Source organism: Sapajus apella, unplaced genomic scaffold (genome assembly GCF_009761245.1).
Source record: "Sapajus apella isolate SASKATOON/1434 unplaced genomic scaffold, GSC_monkey_1.0 scaffold60, whole genome shotgun sequence".
In the NCBI taxonomy this organism is placed as follows: domain Eukaryota; kingdom Metazoa; phylum Chordata; class Mammalia; order Primates; family Cebidae; genus Sapajus; species Sapajus apella.
This window is the reverse complement of record NW_022437000.1, coordinates 7,841,167-7,849,515: the sequence shown is the minus strand read 5'-3', so window position 1 is coordinate 7,849,515 and position 8,349 is coordinate 7,841,167. Positions and strand designations below refer to the sequence as shown.

Below are 8,349 nucleotides of genomic sequence, written 5' to 3'. Positions count from 1 at the left end.
AAAACAACGTGAAGGCTGACAATATGTTTTGAAAACAGTATACATTAATAAAGCTGAAAAACATTTTAAATGTAGTCATTAGTGTAAATGAAATTTCTTTGTTCATTTCATGGTAGATGCTTATATTTAAAGTCACCTTCCCTACACAGTGGAATGTTGGTTGATCATTAATATGGTACGCTTGATGGGCACAGAACAGCAAGTAAATAGCATATGAGTTAGTTTACAGGGTCTTTATTCTGGGTTCTGCTTTTTCTTTCTCTACGTCTGAGTTCTTAGACCCTGACTCTGCTCATCGTCATCTGTATTTTTAGAAAGCTGGATGGGAACTCTTCATTACATGTAGATCGTGTCAGCCATTTTTTCCTTCAGACCCTGCAGGTCATACTAATAGTTTCCACCCATCCAATGAATGTTGAAACTCCAAATATTCAACCCCCCCATGAATATTTTCATTTTATTATCAGAACCACTGACTTAGTCCATCCTGGAAATGTGTCACTCTGTTAGCATGTGCTACTTTTATTCTTTATTCTTCTTAGCCCAGAATCGTCAACTCATCGTCCTCTTTGTGAGATATTTTTCAGTTCCTTTCATGACATAGTATATGCCTAAGATACAACTTTCTTCTAAAACAATGAATCTACCTTCTCTTCCATCCTGCGAGACCTGAAATTATTCCTTCTTCCTGAAATCTGTGTTAAAACTGAGTACAACAGGGCCATTTCTACTCCAACCCATCCACAAATGAGGCTGACAAAGGAGCTGTCTCAGCTCCTGGGGTGCGGGAAACATGTAATGCGCAGGGTTGTGAAGATGGTGATGAGGCAATTGTGGACTAAATCCCTCAAACTCACAGTTGAGATGGGTGTGTTACAGAATATGTGCATAAGAATACCTCGTTATTATCAGTAATGAGAACAGATAGGAATGTGAGCTTTGCAGATGGATGGAGTTGGTTTCAAACCCAGTGTTTGTTTCTCATGAAGCTGTCTAATCTAGGGCAGGTGTCTGGCTAGCTAAGTCTGTTTCCTATCCTGTTTTGTATAGATCATAGCCATATAACCGTATAATAGATTGCTATAAGAAGTAAATGGGTTAAGGAACTTTGCATAGTGTCTAAAACATAGTAATCACTCAGTATAGTGATATTTAATACTTAACGTACTATCAGCCTGGTTTTCCAAAGATACAGTTTCTGGGGGTGTTTATTGCTTTATTTTTCTCTCAAACCATTTCCCACACCTAACCTCTCTAATCTTATAGTCGTCACTGTCATCATTCAGGAACTAGATGCCACCCAGTTTTTTGTGAGGGTGGCACTTTCTCAGCTGGAGTAGTTTCTATAGTGATTACACTGCACTTTTGCAAAAAGACTGCATTTGACCCTCAAAGCTTCCATTTAGAGGAGTACACCTATTTCCTGTATTTTATAAGTGAATCACCTGTTGCTTAGAGAAGTTAAATCACCTTCGTACAACCACACAGCTAGCAGGTCGCATAACCAGCTTAATCTTTCTGGACCTTGTTGAGGTTAGAGTCTATGTCTCCTCTACGCATAGGAAGCGTAGGATAAACACCTGTTAAATAAACAAAAGCCAGATCTGCTGTATTCTCCATTGCCTACCAACAAACTATACTTTCCTAGCTTGAATGCCGTTTTGCTATTATAATCTGTCATGTACGCAATGATTCAGGCTACAGCCAGCAGACGAGTGGGGGAGAGTATAAGCTTTGAATCATACAGACCAAGCTCAACCACTTACTTGCTGAGTGACCTTGAGCACATTTTTTGACACCTCTGAGCAAAGAAAGGCAGGATTCGGTTAATAAAAATTATATATATATATAAATTTACACTTCCATGTGAAAGATGTCTCTCTTCTTCAAACAATTCCGGTGTGCGAGAAAAGTTACCTTACATTTATTTTAATAATGTCTGAGCCATATATTTTGTACTCAGCTTTATTGATGGCTCAGTGGGCCTTTAAACCTGGGCTTATTTAAAGGTCTCAAGCTTCTTATGATGAATCAAAAAAAAAAAAAAAAAGGAATAGATAGATAGAGGAGAAGCTTCTCAAATCATAGGCCCAATAATAACCACCCAAACACCCATTTGTCCATTGACATGTGTCCCTTGAAGTCTGATGTCCTGAATCTCCCATACTACCTGGGACCTGTAGGAAAGGAATTGTAATTTTTTCTTCAGCTTCCATAGATTCTTTGTTGGAATGGACCCTCTAGGAAAAGACAGATTAAGAAGAGGAAAATAAAAGCTTCTTAACATGTACATTTCACCTATTCATGGGAAATAACCAGAGAACGAGTAGTTTTCAAAAAGGTGTCTTTGAATTCCAACTTACATTGCATTTGCAAAAGGGAATAGTAAATTCTTACAGCAATGATAAGACAAAGGAGAAGGACTCTGAGTCTAAGAGAGCTACTTGTGGGAAGGCAGATGACAACAGATAAAGGCTGCTTAGCAAAGCTTTTTCATGTACTTTCCTCTGGCGCCCTCTCCAGAAGATAAAGGTCTAAAGTTGTCTTTGGTCGTTAATCTTTGTTCTTCCTGGTAAGGACGAGGGATGGATACCTCTTGTCTTGATAAAGCCATGTCCTGCTTTTAGGTAAATAGTGGGCAGAGAGCTTTCTTGCATCTGTTTCTCCTTAATTGTCTTCAGCTCAAAATTCTTTCTATTTTTGGGTGACATATCCTGTTCTCTGCAGGCCCAAGCCTCTTTCTGGTTTTGCATCCCTTCATGTGCCTTCAGCCATTCTGGAAGACCTGCCAGCGCTAGTGCTGGGGACAATGTGAAAAAGAGAACCTGTGATCTCTTCTATTCATGGAACCCCACCATTGATCTAGGCTTGAGGCAATATTTGTGCTTTCTATTATTCCGTTTGCCTTCATGCTTCAAAGGCACTTCCTTCCTCTATTGCAATAGTAATAAACCTTAGTTAGCTCAGGTACCAGGGGAAAAAAAAGACAGGATGCTTCAGTCTTAAACAGTGGCTTGTTTGCCACAGTGCAAGCCTCCTCTGAGGCAAGGAAATACAGAAGCCTTGCTGGGTGCTTGGAATGGAAGAGGGAGAAGGATGTGTAGCATACGAACAACACAAAAATAGATCGCTCAGGCAACTTTTCTGTAGGTTTGAGTCTAACTTCATATTCACATTTCAATAAGTTATTTTGCCAGAAAGAATCTTCTAGGACAGTGATAAATAGTAAGCTTGTGATAATCAATAATTCCCCAAATATAGACCCCAATATCAAAGACAGGTTTGTTTTCCAGAAAGAAACCCCATCAAAAATGGTGTTGTCTTATATATGAGTCCTTATGCAGTCCTTCATACTAGGATATGTTCTTTTGAATACTTATTTTGAAAGTATTATTTTGGAAGACATATTGGATTGAAGTGAATTCAAGCAATGCTGTTTTGATGTTTATTATAATAGGTCACCAAAAGTATTTTTAAAATCAATACAATGTAATACATATGCGTTGTAATATTTAGTCCTTTGAGGTATTGAGGTAGGAGGCAGAACTCATCTCTGGAAGCAGGGCTTGGACACTGGACTAAATTGAGTACTAGCTGAAACAGGGAAGGGGTGGTAGCAGCTCTCCATAAGACAGGCCCACCAGAGTCCCTTGTCAGTTTCCATTGCCATGGCAACACCCCAGCGTTAGTTACCACCTGTTTCCATGGCAATGACCCAATGAACCAGAAGTTCCCTTGATGACTGACCCTTTCCCTAGAAATTTCAGCAAGTGCCCCTCAGCCTGCAGAACTAAATATGACTTGAGAACTGCCCTGAGCTTCTACTCTCTGCCTAAGAGGTAGCTCTGCCCTGCAGGAGCAGTCACGGAGCTGTGCCACAGCTGCCTCAATACAGCTGTTTCCTTCTACTCCACCACTGGCCCCTGAATTCTTTCCTGGGCAAAGCCAAGAACCCTCACTGAGTCCCAATCTGGGGCTCACCTGTCCTGCCTCAGTGTGACCTTACAATGTCAAGTTCTAGATATTGAAGTAAACCAGGTTTTTCTAAAGACCACTTTGTCAGTGCAGTGTGTGCTTGGAATAAACTCCAGAGAGAAATGAAAGTAACAACCAAATGTACTAACATTTCACATATTTGGCATTTGACTTTCAGTAAAGCCATCAGAGACAGCCAGAAACACTGCTACTCAGACAAGTGGGATGTGAAGGTGATGTGCTTGGGGTAACTACTTTCAGGTATTCAAAATGATTTTCCAACAATGAATGCATTAGACACAGCTGAAGAGATGAATAACCTTGTTTTCATAAAATGTTGAAACAGGATACTTGTAAAAATCACAGTATGACTGTAGTTAATTTTAATGTATGAAATGAAACTTTTCAATATTCTGAGTAGATATGCAGTTGTTTTATCATAAAAGATTGAATCCTGGCATGGCCATTTAGCAGTTGCAACAGACCTTAGCAAAGATACTTAAAGTTTCCCTGCCTCAGTTTCTCCATTTGTAACATGTGAATAGAAATAGTTATCTGACTCATAATGTTGTTATGAAAAAGTGTGTTAATTCACGTAAGGCACTTAGGACTGTACCACTTTAACCAACTTGTTAAATATTGTTATCTTGTTGGTATTGGCTGAATATTTGGGAATTTATGTAGTAACTGTAACACTATTATTTTTCTCCTCTGCATATTTGCATAAGTTTTCTCCTTCTCTGTAGATTTTGCTTGCCAACCCCTTCCACCAAACCTACGTTTCTCTCTCCTGTGAATGCCTGTAAATCCATATTTGAGTTTCCAGTGACTCCAATTACATGTCATATATTTTAAGGCCATGTAGAATAAGCACTGAGTGACAATGTGATCTAGTCACACAATGTACAGACAACAGAAGAGTTGGATTTGAGACTTGCTTCTGCTCATTAAAATATATGTCACCTGAAGAAGTCACTTCAAACTTCCTGAGTTTTACTGTGGATGCCCTCCAGCAGTGTCACTGTGAACACCTCCAGCAGTGTCACTGTGAACACCTCCAGCAGTGTCACTGCGAACAGGCCTCTTGCTGCAGCTGCCAAGGGGAGCCCAGCATGGGAAAGCACCGGACGGCTCAGGAAGAGGGTATTAGGAGGACTTAGAAGCTTCAGCGCGGGTCAGATCATTTGGGGAGGGCTTAAGAGTGGGGCTTTGCTTTGGCTAGGTGCTGTGAGGAAGCAGGATGTGTAGGATGGGAGTGGAATTTCTATGATTGGGAAATCTTAATAAATCTTATTTAGAAGGAGGGAAGACTTGAGTGAAACTGAAGCTGTAATTTGTAAGGAAGCAATAGTCCTTCATATTGGATGGAGAGAATTTTGACCATCTCTGTGGTTTCAACAATGTTTGTGTTTTTGTCTGTGCTCAGGGATGAACACAGAGCTCTTGGTCCGTCATGGTCACAGAACGTCGTTGTCTGGTGTTGCTGTTCTGTGAAATTGTGTTCAGCCACAGAATTCCAAGCCTCACAAGGCAAACTTCATGGTGGCAGAGGCAGCTTTTTACTTTCTCAACAATTTTTATATCAATACATTGGGCATAAAATATGATTTTGCAGGAATATAGTAAGAACTAAATTAGATAGGTTTTAAACTATGCAATGTGGTGTCTGAAAAATATCAGTACTTAATAAAATTCAGTTGTATTTTGGTGCTGTCTTAGAAATCTGTAGAATACAAAACTCTTCCCATACCTGTTGTGATTCTGGGGCTGATTTTCCTATTTAAAAGTAATGAAATTAGACCCTCTGTTGCAGGCCCAGATAGGATAGCTTTCCTCTTCTGTTTGTCTTACAGTGTCTTTGGGCAGCAATTCTTCAGAATCATGAAATGAACTGGGCTTAATTGCTGATTTCCTCCAAAGTTATAAAGGGGAAGAGAAGGAATTAGGTGTGAAAACAAAAGCAGAAATGAATGTTATCACTCAAAGAACAACATGATCATCACAGATTTCTTCGTGCTTTAATTAGGTGTTCTACAGGGATATGGATTTTATTAAAGGAAAATATAAGATTTATTGCAGGCCAAATGCTGTGGCTCACACCTGCAATCCCAGCACTTTGGGAGCCCCAGGTGGGTGGATCCCTTGAGCTGGGAAGTTCAAGACAAGATTGGGCAGCATAGCAACCTCTCCATCTCTACGAAAAATATAGAAAATTAAATGGGCATAGTGGCACATGCCTGTGGTCCCAGCTAACTTCAGAGGTTGAGGTAGGAGGATCTCTTGAGCCTGGGAGGTGGAGGATGCAGTGAGCTGCGATTGTACCACTGCACTCAAGCCTCAGTGACAGAGGGAAACTCTAACTCAAAAAAAAGATTAATTGTAGTTTAGCAAATTCAAACCAATTGTTCTTTCAGGAATTTCAAAGGAGAGTCCATCTGAAAGCCTTATAATCCATTATAAGGAAATCTTTTAAAATGGTTGTAATAACTTGTTGCTGATTTACTTCTGATTGTATTAATTCCTTCTCCATGTATGGTGGTTAACGTGAGGAGATGAATCTACATATAGTAAGATAATGGAAATTTTGAAAAGGAAACTGGAAATAACATTGTAAAAGAGACATTGTGTGACATACCTACAGCTCAAGGGCAAATTGACAAGTATTTGGTCATTGAAGACTGAATATTCAAGGACCCATTTTTCTAACACCTGGATTTCTATTTTGAATCTATTTCTTATCAATCTTTTGCTGCAACGATCATCGTTGTGAGGGTTTGGCTCCAGGAAACCTAGACAACAGCTTCTCAATTATTAATATGCTGTATAATTATTATTTAAACCTCCTGGAGTTAAAGCCTTAAAATAATGAGAAGTAGTATAATCAATTCAATTTGATGAATATGGAATAAGATTTCCAAGACTGGCATGTTTGAGTACAAATGTATGTGTTTGTACATAATACTATAAAACAATATGTAAATATAATACTACTAAAAATGAATATATAAGCTAACAGTAGAATCTCAGCGGATCACTTTTGCATAAACAGCCGGCTGAATTTGCATATTTGAGCCAATTTCTGTTTGAAATAGAAAATCTGTTTTTAAACAGGCATATATATATATATATATATATATATGTATATACACCTCAAATGTATAATTGAATTTACTAGCTGTTAAAATATAATTTGTTAAAAAATAATTCACAGAGAATCATTTATTTTGATGTTGGGCTCATTTTCACAATCATAATCGCAGTGTTCTCTAACAAAAGACAAATAGGCTTCCTAAATCCAAGTTTTAAATTTAGCATGAAGGTGTAGCATTTTCCAGCTTTTGCTGGTTTGTTTTTTAATAAGTGAAAGGTTGGTTTGGCACTGCTGTCAGGTGATGACACATCAATTGTGAGATCAGGGGTCTGTGTGTAGTTTTAAGGCTGTCGTCATGCACAGCCTGGACATGCCTTTCCCTCATCTACGATGCTGCATTTTTAGCAAACTGCTCAAGAAAAACCAGAGTGAATTTGAAAGGTAATGGTGAAATCAGAATACTAGAACTGCATTTTATTATCAATAGGTGAAAATTAATTTCCTGGATGAAAATGAAAAGTTTAAGAGAGATTAAATGACTTGCTCAAGATTCACACCTGGTTGGTGACTTGGTTCCTACCAGGCCAGCAGTTCAGCTTGCTTTTTATCATCAGTATTATTCATCAGTGTTTGCAATGATTATATATTAATGTAATATATAATATATAGTAATACATCATATTAATGTCATTAATATACCAACATATATATGTACATTAATATATATGAGTATATCAAATATTAATAAGTTTCATAGATTATGAATTAGTTTAGAGCATTTACGACTAGTCTCAGATATTCAAATACTGTTCTTATACAAGATAAAGAGCTGAAACATTGATTTTAAAGGTTTCACAAAAAAGCACAATATTCTCTAATGTTTACCATCTCAAGTGTTATAAAACAATAATAATACATAATAGATTTTATGCGTCTATTAATGGCCAAATATTCCTTTGAATATTTCCAGTTGTCGAAAGTCATGATGTATTTTTAAACAGGACAGAACAGTTTAGCTTATAACTTCTTTTTTTAATTACTGAGGCTAATTCATTTTTATGCAGAAAGTGGAATTTCAGAGCGGAAAGGTCTAGCAAGAGCGTGTCTTGGGAGATGACTCAGACATCGGGTTAGAGGAACATTCAGTTACTTTGAACAACATTTAGTCTTCTAGTTAAAGCAGTTAGCCATTTTTTAACTTGTTTTTCCATGTGGCTCAATTATCCATTCAACAATGAGGTCTAGTTATTTCCTATGATTTCAATAAATATAGCAGCGTATTG

The 8,349-nt window shown here is 37.9% G+C and overlaps 1 protein-coding gene across 2 annotated transcripts in view; it reads left to right on the top strand.

Moving 5' to 3' along the window:
* The window catches only part of FAM155A (family with sequence similarity 155 member A), a 669,060-nt gene that overhangs the window by 344,099 nt on the left and 316,612 nt on the right, over positions 1-8,349 (top strand). The gene's annotated exons all lie outside the window — the stretch shown is intronic.